Genomic DNA, 12317 nt, shown 5'->3' on the forward strand with positions numbered 1-12317 from the left:
AACTGTTACACGAAAAGAGACTCTATGCACTTGATTAAAAGAAGAAATAAGGAACTCAATATCCATTCATCGTTGAAATCTTTTCTGCACATACTAAGAGCTGAATGTTCACATTTCATGCCAACACGTAACAAAAACTTGCAAGTAACAAAAACTTGCAAACAATGAAAAAGTCATTGACTGAGATGGGCAGCTATTGAAATTGAATACATAAATAAATAGTTTACAGCAAACAGGTAATGCTGCAAATATGTGCTGTGAGCTCTGTCAGATGCACCGTGCAATATGTGATATATTTACCAGCATATTAACAAATACATTTTAATTTTCCAATAATTAGTAGAAACTCAAGAAAAAAAGGATTTCATTGCTATTTTATGAAAAAAACAAAATCTAGAGTAGATGGTTTTATAATGCAATATTTAAACCTAAAAAGCTACCAAATTCCATGTGCCAGCCAGATGCTAAAGAATGAAATCTTAGCATAAAGAATGAAAACAGCATGATTTGTGTCCAGTTGAGAAATGACAATTCAGAGGGAAAATGTGCAAAACTTTCTCTTTACTGTATATCTTTAAAAAGCGGACATTATGGCCATCTTTGGCTCAACTTAAGAATGTTAATAGCTGAAGCACTCCATTTTAGCAAAGGCATTTGCAATAAATTTTGAGAGTGATGATAGTGTCTGGGAGGATCATGTTGTTATAAAAAAAAATCCACTGTGCTGCAATCACATTTAAATGTGTTTTGTATGGATCTTAAGATTAACAAGATGATTTGAGTGGTGCCATCTAGTACATATTTAAAATGTGATTCTCATTACTATTCACTCCAATACTAAGCATGTTTTACCCCTGGAATTGTCTTCTTTTTCTGCAGATTATGGTACAATTTGGAATACATGCAACTGAATGTTCTTGTGTAAAAATAATGTTCTTATATTCAGCATATAACAGATGAGGCTGGACTAAAATTTCAGAATATTGAATAGGGGTACTCAAAACTTTGATCAGATAATTCAGTTTGAATGAGATTCAATTGAATGACCTCCATGAATTCTTTGAATTGATTCAGGGCACTGAATAAATCATGTCCCATCATATGCCTTCATAGAGATTCAAAAGCAGTTCAGAGATTTGATAAGGTTCTGGTACTTTCTAGGTCAGTTTAATGCTTTAATTCAAAGGGGATTCAGCTATTCAAACTATATTTTCAAATCAACTCTTGATTGAAATTTTGAAAACCGAAACTGAAGTGGAATCTTACATTTACACATCCTGAAATAATACATTTCTGGAGTCATTTCAGAACTCAACAATATTTTCCAGAAAGTAAGTAGGCAGCCTCCTATATCTCAAGACTGCTTTCCTCAGAAATTCCAGCCAGCATCAACTGATGGCAGTCCAGAAATCTACAGGAAAACCATGTGGGGAAAGCAGACCTAGAATTCTTTAAATAAAATAAATAAAAAAGGAAAGGAATACTTGTGAGTAAACCAGAGCACTGCTACTTACTTTTTAAGGTGGCATTGATCATTCAGGTTAACAGCAGTTGCAGGAGAAAAATGTTTGTCTGTGTGGCTGTTTCTGTTTCTATGAATAAGATACATATAAGGTAAGTATTTTTAGCTGTGAAACCTAATCATAAGGGTGTGAAAAGCATCCTCAGTTTTGAAACAGTGAGCTGAGAAATAGAGAGGTGCCCTGTTTCATAAGTGCTGCGAACAGTAAGCAAATTCACACGCCAGAGTTAAGCTACTGCACATTTTTTTGCACCTCTGTTATTTATGGTGATAAATTGCTTAGAAAAAAAAATACATTTGCTTAGAATACCTCAAGCTTAAAATAAACTTAACCTGCAAATGTAATAGAAGTTTTTTAAAAATGTTATTTTAAGATTCTTGTGGCAGGGAGCTACTTTATACACTTTGGAGGTAAATAAACAAATATTTTCTGACCTGTTGTTGCCTACAAATCTTCATTCCAAACTGCAGGTCATTAAAATAAAGATTTTATTAACCTGCAACAGCAAATAATCCTGTGTAATCAGGTTATTAACCAAGCTCTATTGCAGGCTAGAAGCCTCCAATATAGATATGATTCACAATCCATTTCTTAAAGGTATTGCAGCATATATCACATAAAAATCTTGGATAGTGTGGAAGAAGGAATTCGGTATGGTACTCCGAGAGGAAGCAATATTAAGGAGCTATATTTGAAAAGCTGTCCCTAAAAAACTAAGCCCAAGCAAAAAACAAACCACAAATCCCTACACTAAACTTCACAGAAAACAAAACTATTTCAGACAGGTTCTAAAGCTTAGAAATCTTTGTCTAAATTTTAGGAATGATTTCCTATTACAGCAGGGGTCTTCAAACTTGGCCCTTTTATGACTTGTGGACTTCAACTCCCAGAATTCCTCAGCCAGGCACGCTGGCTGAGGAATTCTTTGAGTTGAAGTCCACAAGTCATAAAAGCGCCAAGTTTGAAGACCCTGTATTACAGGAAACCAACTGGCAGTATGAAGGACTGCCTCAGGAACAGGTAGCAGCCCCAATTTTATGAGCAATTTTCCAGCTGTCATTGGATGCCCATGGCTATGGAGGAACCTCCAGGCCCTATTTCTATGATTCGAAATTCCCTGCTCTCCTTTCTGATTGAAGCAATTGATTCTTCTCTTCAGAGCAGCCAAGCATTGCATGTGGATGTGATGGTAAGGATACATTCATAGAAGACTGCACTCAAATACAAGGCTTATTTGTTCCTCAATCAGCATGCTGTGTGAAGTCTGTCTCTATGAGTTTCAGCTTGTGCTTTATAAGCAGGTATTGTGGTTATTTTGGCTTGTGAATGATCATGTATGGCTTAACATTAGATGGGAACCGAGTTAATGGCGATATATATATGAATAAAAAGCAGCAGTTAAGCAAAGCAAATCTTAGATTTTTAACATAGCCTTACTTAATATCTTACTTAAAGATATTTGTAACAACAGCACTACAGTATGTTTATCAACATAACTGATAGGATGGCATTCTTTTTTTTTAAAAAAAAAGCCTATGATTTGGAGCGTGGAGAACACTTTACTTGAAGGAGCATAAAGAGATAATTAAAAACACTAGATTACCAAAATAATGGACAACTTCTCAGAGAATGAGAGACAATTTAGTGTGGTAGTTAAATTTCCACAGGCTAGAAACTCTAATCCTGGCTTAGGTGCAGAGCCATCGGGGTGAATTTGGGCCAGCCCTTCTCCCTCAACTATATGGAGAAATCTTCCTTTTGGGTAAATATAGCATATCAAAAATCTTTTTATTAAAATCTTTTAAACTTAAATTGTTTAAAATCTCCACAGGCACTTCAGGACATTTGCCCAAACTTCTCTCTGTTCATCATTTTCATTTATGTCAAGAGCATCCTTGGGAAGGGTCAAAATAGTTAAGACGGCAGCTGTAATTATAGAATCAACTGTGACTCATGTAAAAAAAAGGGCAGAGCTTTGATTGCACAGTGGCAGATGCCATCTAATTTTTTAATTTCCATCTTTCAGACATCCCTGAATCATTTTTTTTCAGAACTATCACATGTGAAGTCATATAAACATCATTAATTTTATTTATTTAAAACATTTATATAGCCACTGATCTTATAACCAACTCTGAACAGCTCTCAGTCCAAAGTTAAAACAGCATAAAAACCATACTGTGACAGCCTGCAGGGCCTACCACACTTCCAGCTCTCTATTAAAGTTCATCTTTCTCTTGCAGACGCACTTCTTTGTGAAAACTTGTGTAAAACAACATTATTTCTATTTGACACTTGAATAAACTCAAGAATTGCAAAAGGAAATACAATCCTGAACCATCAGAATGATGTGTTAAAGTAAGGTCTTAGGGGCTTAAACCAGAGAGAAATAAAAATGCAGGGCCCCTGAACCAGAAGTGAAACTATAATATCTGAGATAGAATAAAATTGCTTACAGGCAATTGGAATGGACATCTGTTACTAGGACTGATTAAGAGCCCCATAGAAATTGTGTTTACTGGTGATGCTGGCAGCTCAGTCAACTTGAGGAGTTAATTGTATAGATGCAGGGCTTTTTTTGTCATAGAACGCCCAGAACGGAGTTCCGGCACCTTTTTTGGATGGAACCTTGTAGGGTAGGCAAGGTGGGTTGTATGACATGTGTGAGTTCTGGCACCTTATTTTATTTTTTTAAAAAAAGCACTGTATAGATGCATATTAATTTGTGCATTAAAACTAGACTTTTGAAAATGTAGATTTGTTCTTTCCAAAATTTAGCTATTTGTATTATAGTGGATTCTGCTACATGAAAGCTTTGACAACTGCTTATCTGGAGTAGTGTACTTGTGGTATTTGTTTGACAAAAATACAATAATCTGAATTTCTTTCTGAATGAATTTGATCAATGTAGGTTTCATGAGCCATTAAGACTGATTAAAAAGAAGATATTATAATATCCTTAATGGGAAAAATACTTTTTCAAAGATGATAGTAAAAAGCTCTTAATCCATGGTTGTACTGGGTGAGTTATGCAAAGAAAATTCTCTGTTTCATTTTCCCAGTCCAGTCTTCATTTGTCTTGTGCTTAAGGCTTAGAATACTATTAAATGCCTGTGATGTCAGTCATTAATATATGAACATATTAAGTGAACGCTTAATTGGCCTAGGCCAGGGGTAGGGAACCTTGGCTCTTTTATGACTTGTGGATTTCAATACCCAGAATTCCTGAACCAGCCATGCTGATTCAGGAATTCTGGGAGTTGAAGTCCACAAGTCATAAAAGAGCCAAGGTTCCCTACCCCTGGTCTAGGATTAAGTGAGGATAGTGCCAGCCCCTCTCTGCTCATGCAATACTGCTGTTAGACAAAATATAAATGTGCTATGTTTTCATTTATCATACCTGTGGTGTATGTGAAGTCTGAAACACCTGGAGAGTATGAAGTGAAATAGGTCTCCATTAGTTCTTAAACCACTGAGACTGTTTTTGTTGTTTGTAAAACTCATGTAGGAACCAATCCTTTATCGGTCTCTTAGGTTTAACTTAACATTTTGGTTGTACCTCACTATAGCAATTGTTTGTTGTTTTCATGCGTGAGGTCCAGACATTGCCTGCATTGTTCTTGGAAGAAAGTCAAAAATAAAGGGCAAATTTTATCAAGGAGAAAAATGACTTTCCAGAAATGTTCCCAAGCCTTAAAGTTTCTTTAAAATGTATTCAAACTAGTTTTCCAAACCTGCTGATCTGGACAATGGACTACTCATTACCTCAGTAATACTGCTTGTAGCTCAGAAATATTTTACCTAGCCCAATTTTAAATGTTAAAGCAAAAAATAATTTACCTAATCTGTCCAGAAAGGGTTTCAATTTGCTTCTGTGCATCCAGGGTCCCCAGAATCTTTAGGTCCAAAAATGGGGGTCCATGGGATTGCATTTGAATTCTTCTTTTATTTTGGGTTGCATTTGAATTCTGATAGGGTGTTCAAGGGATAAAATGAAGCCTTGCAAATATTGAAGCTTTCATTTCACCCCTTAAAATTTCTGTGCCTCTGTCAAAGTTTCTCTGAAGATAAAGAGGCAAGGAAATATATCTTACAAATACAGCAACTGTATCAGACAGTCTCTGATCAGGTGAGAAATATAGTATGGAACTTATACCTAGTTCAAACCAGATACATTATACAAAGACCTAGCTTTATGGAGAAGACTAATGCTGAGAAAGTGGAACAAAAGAGAAGAGGAAAATGAATAGCAAGGTAGTTGGACTCAGTTCAGTGGCATTGAAAGACCTGATGGAACAGATTAGGGAGAGATCATCATGGGGAAAATCTATGTTTGGCTACAAGTTGATAACAACTTATTGGCACATAATCAACCAAATACAGACTTGACAAAATAAGCCTAGCCCCAGATACTTTTGGATTGTGGTCTTGACAAAATTCTTAAGCTAGTGGAGATTCTGTATCCATGCATAAAGACATTCTGCTGCCTGAGGTAACTGAACTGTTGCTCAACCATCTAATAATTAGCCATTGTTATTCTCCCAAACAATGATGACAAAATAATGCCCTAACAATTTTCATGATAGCCAAAATCTGTTGCCAGAGGTGATTGTCTCATTCTTCCTAATGGTAAGGGTACTCTTGAATCCCTCTCTGTTTGTCCAAGCCATATACAAAATCTCCATACAATTCCTCATTGATAGAAGGGGCCACATCCTTAATGGAAAAACATAATTTTTCAAAGCTGATAGTAAAAAGTTTTACTTTAGTAGAATGAGAGAGAGAGAGAGAGAGAGAGAGAGAGAGAGAGAGAGAGAGAGAGAGAGAGAGAGAGAGAGAGAGAGAGAGAGAGAGAGAGAGAGAGAGAATTTTACCTAATTAAAATGATAGTAGATCAAGACATTAAATGAAAGAGCAAGTTGAAGAAAGGACCATGTTTGGGTGAAGAAAATCCATGTTCCAGAAATCTGGTTCTATTTTGATATGCTCACATTGTGCCAGAAGGGCAATAAGATATAGTAATCTGCTCCTATTCTTCTGTTTCTCTGAAAACCTATTTTGAGTGCTTTAAACTAAGCTCTTGTTGCCTTCTTCCTGGTTTCTCTTCATTGTCGTTAACATCTCCCCACTCTGATAGCATTTGCCAACATTCTTGGCTACTCGTATGCAGATCATAGGACTTAGAATTATGCCAAGATGCTAAAGAGGTAGCTTATATGAATACATTTGTGCCATGAGCACACTCACTTTCCTGCCTGTTACTAAAAGCTGAGGCTTCTGTAATCCAGTACATTTAGAGTACTAATTTGTCATACAAACAGTATATTTACATATTACATATAAATATACTGTTTAGATATAAATAACACCAGAAATTGTCACTGAAATTATGCAGGGTAACAGCGTTGTCTGGTTAATGTTTCCAACTGCCAGAAAAATAATAATGATGACGGTGATTATAATAATAGTAGACATATCAGCAATTACCTATAGTTTTTTAAAAATATTATTTGAGTATTCTTGTGGCAGGGAGCTACCTTATTCACTCTTGGAGGTAAATAAACAAATATTTTCTGATGGGTTGTTGCCTACAGGCAGGGCTTTTTTTCTCACAGAATGCCCAGAAAGGAGTTCCGGCACCTTTTTTGGATGGAACCTTGTAGGGTAGGCAAGGCAAGTTGTATGACGTGTGTGAGTTCCGGCACCTTTTTTTTTTTTTTTTTAGAAAAAAAGCACTGCCTACAGGTCTTCATTCCAAACTGCAGGTCACTAAAATAAAGATTTTATTAACCCCCAACAGCTACCTAAGTTTACCTATAGATGAAGAACATAACATTCTTTTTATCTCTTTATGTATTAGGTGGTTTGCATCCCATATTAAGAAGGGAAAAGTAACTACAATCACATCATATTATTTCTCTGTACCTATCAAATTTCTATATTGCCATTTTCTTAAAGAAAAGTCTGCTCTGCCTCTTTGCCTCAATTGCACTGGCTGTTTATTCAAAGGAGCGCCGTCATATGTTTGGCATAAAAAGGAGTACGTTAGCAGTCTTTTAAAGTGGTCCAGAGAATAAGATTGCAAATAGAGCATGTTCCAAAATTCTTTGAGTCTCCAGGCAAGCCCTGTTTTTTTTAAGATAAAACAATGGCTATGAAGTATTGCTTCTGTTCTTTTTCATATTAATATTTGAACCTGGAAGTCTAATTCAAAGCAATTTATTTTTCTCAGATTTCCCCCCCCCAAAAAAAAATTTCAATCAGAGGTAGAAGCAACTGGTTCACCTTTTCTACACTCAGAAACTAAGCATGGTCAGACCTGGCTAGTCCTGGTATGAGAAACCTTCAGGGAGTATCAGGCCTCTAGGCTAAACTAGTAAGTCAAAACACATCCCATTAAGAAAGCAACAGTGAACCATTTCCATACTGCTGCCAATAAAATGAAGTCATCGAAAGAGATATGAGAAAGTATCTGATAGGCTTGATCTTCCAAGTAAATGTAATACAGCTACTTTTTCTTGCAGAAATAGAGAGATGGATAGACACAGGGTGCATCCACCCTGCATTCTTAAGATTCTCCTGTCTCATGCTGATGGAGGCTGGACTCTAAGCCGGTTTTAGAAAAATCTGTCCAGATTGTAATCTTTTAGCAAGAACCTGTCAAAAATAGAGCCTTGAATTGGTATGTGGGAATGACCTTGAGAGACAGGACAATGAGGGAATGATGTGATAAAGGGCAGCTTAGCACAAAGCAGGAATGTGGGTGGAGCAAGAGGCTGGGGGGGGGAAACCCCTCTTTCTAAAGGGGGGGGAGAGGGAGACATATATTCAGACTTGCAAGTTTCTGTTAATGTAACCTTACAATAAAGTTGAATTAGCTCGTCCAGTCAAGTTCCTTCCCTGGTCTAAGTTGTAAAGCTGATAGGCTGCATTGTTAATTACACTGGTGCCCTGATGGACAATTCCCCTGATAACAAACCTGCATAACTTTCTGAACCAGGAAAAAATTGCCAATTGTTTTCCTTCTACGCGTGTATATACACAAAATTGTATACAGTGTGTGTGTGTGTGTGTGTGTGTGTGTATTTAATGTATCAAAAAGCATATATATGTAGGTACAACAAACAGATTTAAAATATTTTTTTAAAAAAAACCTCACTCTTGCATTTCCCCAATTTTGACTCAATAGTTTCTGTAATACTGGCGAATCCACTATTGGATTCATCCAATAGTTTCTGCTGCAAATACTGTTACGTGAATATTTCAGCACTATAGTGGTTATAACATTTGCTTGACAATACATGTACAATGTCAGCAATTTAAAACCTTGTAATATTCAGAATGTACTGCAACTAGAATCTACATCAGGAAGAATACAAACCATTAAAAAAAACCCCAGACCTAACAAAATTGGAGGTGGAGTTGAATTATATGTAAGAGATTACTATATCTCTTCAGAAATGCATAAAACTGAGGATGAAACCCTCCTAGAATGCATATGGGTTAATATAAAAGGAAAAAAGAATGGCATTGCCATACGTGTATACTACAGGCCATCCAACCAAGCAGAAGGAATAGATGAACCTTTTGCTAATTACTTAACAAATGTATGTAGAAAACACACCACTATAGCGATGAGGAACTTTAACTACCCTGACATCAACTGAGAGACAAACTCTGCATCAAATGAAATACCGAAGAGGTTTCTGACCAACCTAGCTGACAATTCTATCATCCAAATGGTAGAGGAGGGAATTAGAGGGACAGCTGTACTGGACCTAAATCTTACTAACAGAGAAGAAATGATAGAGAAGGTTGAAATTGCAAGAACTTTGAGAGTGACCTGTCATATTAAAATTCAATATAATGCAGACACAAGCAATAGGACATAATAAAATCAGTATCTTAGACTTTAAAAGAGCTGATTTCAACAAACTGAGAGAGAATTTGGGAAGGACTCCATGGATGAAAATCTTAAAGGGGAAAATAACTCAAGAAGCTTGGGAAACACTGAAAAATATGATTATAAAAGCCCAATCCAGCACAATATCACTGAAAAAGAAAAAGAAAAAATCCAAGAAGAAAACATTATGGTTGCACAAAGAACTCTTTGATAAATTGAAAGACAAAAAGAATAAGTATAGAAAATAGAAAGAGGGACATATAACTAAGGCAGAATACCAGCATGTAGACTGAATCTGCAAAGATGAAGTCAGGAAAAGTAAGGCTCAGAAATAACTAAGACCTGAAACACATGTGAAAAATAATTTTAAAAAGTTTCTTTCAACATAAAAAAACAAGAAAAAAGTCAAAGAAACAATTGGTCCACTAATGGGAGAAGATGGCAAGGAAGTGACAGGCAGCAGGGAGGAAACCGAGCTGCTTAACTCTTTCTTTGTATCTGTTTTCACATAAAAAGAAAAAATAGCCCAACCTACCAAAAACAGAACTGTAAAAGACAGACTAGGGAATTCAAATTAAAACAGCCAAGAAAATGGTAAGAGAACCCTTGTCCATTCTAGACAAATTTACATCCCAGAATTCTGAAGGAACTGGCAGATGTGATCTTGGAACCATTGAACCATATCTCAAAAATCCTGGAGCACTGGAGAACTACAAGAGGATTGGAAAAGAGCTGATATGGTTCCCATCTTCAAAAAAGGAGGGGGAAAAAACAGATCCAGGGAACTACTGACCAATCAACTTGACACCACGACCTGGGAAGATCCTGGAAAAAATAATCAAGCAAGAGATCTGTGAACACCTAGAAGCAAGCAAAGTTATAACCAAAAGCCAACATGGGTTTGTCAGAAATAGATAATGCCAAACAAATCTTATTTTATTCTTTGACAAAGTGATTAAATTATATCAGCAAAATGCTGTGGACATAGTATATTTGGATTTCAGTAAGGCATTTGACAAAGTAAACCACAACCTACTTCTAGGTAAGCTTGAAAAATGTGGAATAGACAGCATTACCATTAGATGAATCTGTTACTGGCTGACAAACCACACTCAATATATAGTCCTTAATGGAACTATATCTACATGGAGGGAAGTAAGCAGCGGGGTACCCCAAGGTTCTGCTTAAGGCCCAGGATACTTCAATATCTTCATAAACAATTCAGATGAGGGATTAGAAGGGGAACTCATCAAATTTGCAGACACCAAGCTGGCAAGAAGATAGACTCAAGATCAAGATGATACCCTAGAACATAGGCTCAAGATCTAGATGGATCTTGAAAGACTTTGAACACTGGACTCTATCTAACAAAATGAAATTCAATGTAGAGAAAATTAAAGTTTTACACTTAGACAATATAAAAAATATGTTGAGATTCTGGAAAGAGTGCAGAGTGGAGTAACAAAGATGATTATGGGGCTGGAGGCTAAAACATGAGGAACGGTTGCAAGAATTGGGTATGTTTTTAGTTTAATGAAACGAAGGACTAGGGATGACATGATAGCAATGTTCCAACATCTCAGGGGTTGCTACAAAGAAGAGGGGATTCAACCTATTTTCCAGACTACCAGAAGGCAAAACAAGAAGCAACATATGGAAACTAATCAAGAAGAGAAGCAACCTAGAACTAAGGAGAAATTTCCTGACAGTCAGAACAATTAACCAGCTTCCCTTCAGAAGTTATGGTTGCTTCATCACTAGAGGCTTTTAAAAAGAGACTGAACCATCATTTGTCTGAAATGGAATAAGGTTTCCTGCTCGAGCAGGAGGTTGGACTAGAAGACCTCCAAGATCCCTCCCAGCTCTGTTATTCTGTTATTTGCTTCGTTCTCTGAGCCAACCATTTTACTGCTTTTCCTTTTTTTTCCCTACTAAGAATAACCCTCCAAGACAGGCCAAAACATTTACATGGTGGAAAGTGATCTAATTAGGAGAAATGTCTTAGATTTCAGTAACATTAAAATACAAGATTTATGTGTCTGAATGGTTCCCTTGTCTCATTCTATGAACAGGAGGCCAAGTTCAAATTCAAGGGCTGTGTAAATGAAAACTCACTAAATCAGTGAGGAGCTGTAACAGTCAGTCACATCTCAGCTGAGCAAGATTGCAATAATCTACAGCTGAGATTGGCCCAGTGCAGCTGAGAAGATTTATGCACAGGAAAATCTGCCAATTAGAGAGACTCATTCATCCATGTATTCATTCTCAGACTCTGAGGTGTCAGGCTGGTTTACAATAAAACATAAAATCAAGTGTAAAGGTTTTAAAACGAATGAAAAGCAAGAAAAGATCAAAATTACAACTGGTGATTTAATAGTCTTAGAAATGGATATCTTAAGGACCTTTATAAACTGAACACTAATATTATGTTGGAATAGCCAATTTTTTATTTTAGTTTAAAAAAATCTAAAATTTTCCCATTGCTTCAAGACATACACATTCCTAACTGTGCTACTCTAATCTAAGTGACTTAGGGATAGAAAGGCGGCATATAGATAAAAATAATCATGATCACCATTATGTATAGTTTTTATTTATTTTATTTATTTAAAACATTTATATAACCATCTTATAACCAACTCTGGACAGCTCCAATCAAAAGTAAAAATAACATAAAAAGCAATAATACTGTAAAACTGAATGCATTAAAACAACGTTATTCTTGATATTCCAAAATCTTAAATTGCTATCCAAAGATGCATTGATTGCTCACACTATGTAGCAAGGCACAGTCATAGATGCAAGTAGCCGAAATTAAAGATTAAATATACCTTGTCTTCCTGCGCTCAACTCAATAGAGATCTAGCAAAAAGAAAAGTAAAAATTACGCT

Source organism: Protobothrops mucrosquamatus, unplaced genomic scaffold (genome assembly GCF_001527695.2).
Source record: "Protobothrops mucrosquamatus isolate PMUCROS unplaced genomic scaffold, P.Mucros_1.0 scaffold_164, whole genome shotgun sequence".
In the NCBI taxonomy this organism is placed as follows: domain Eukaryota; kingdom Metazoa; phylum Chordata; class Lepidosauria; order Squamata; family Viperidae; genus Protobothrops; species Protobothrops mucrosquamatus.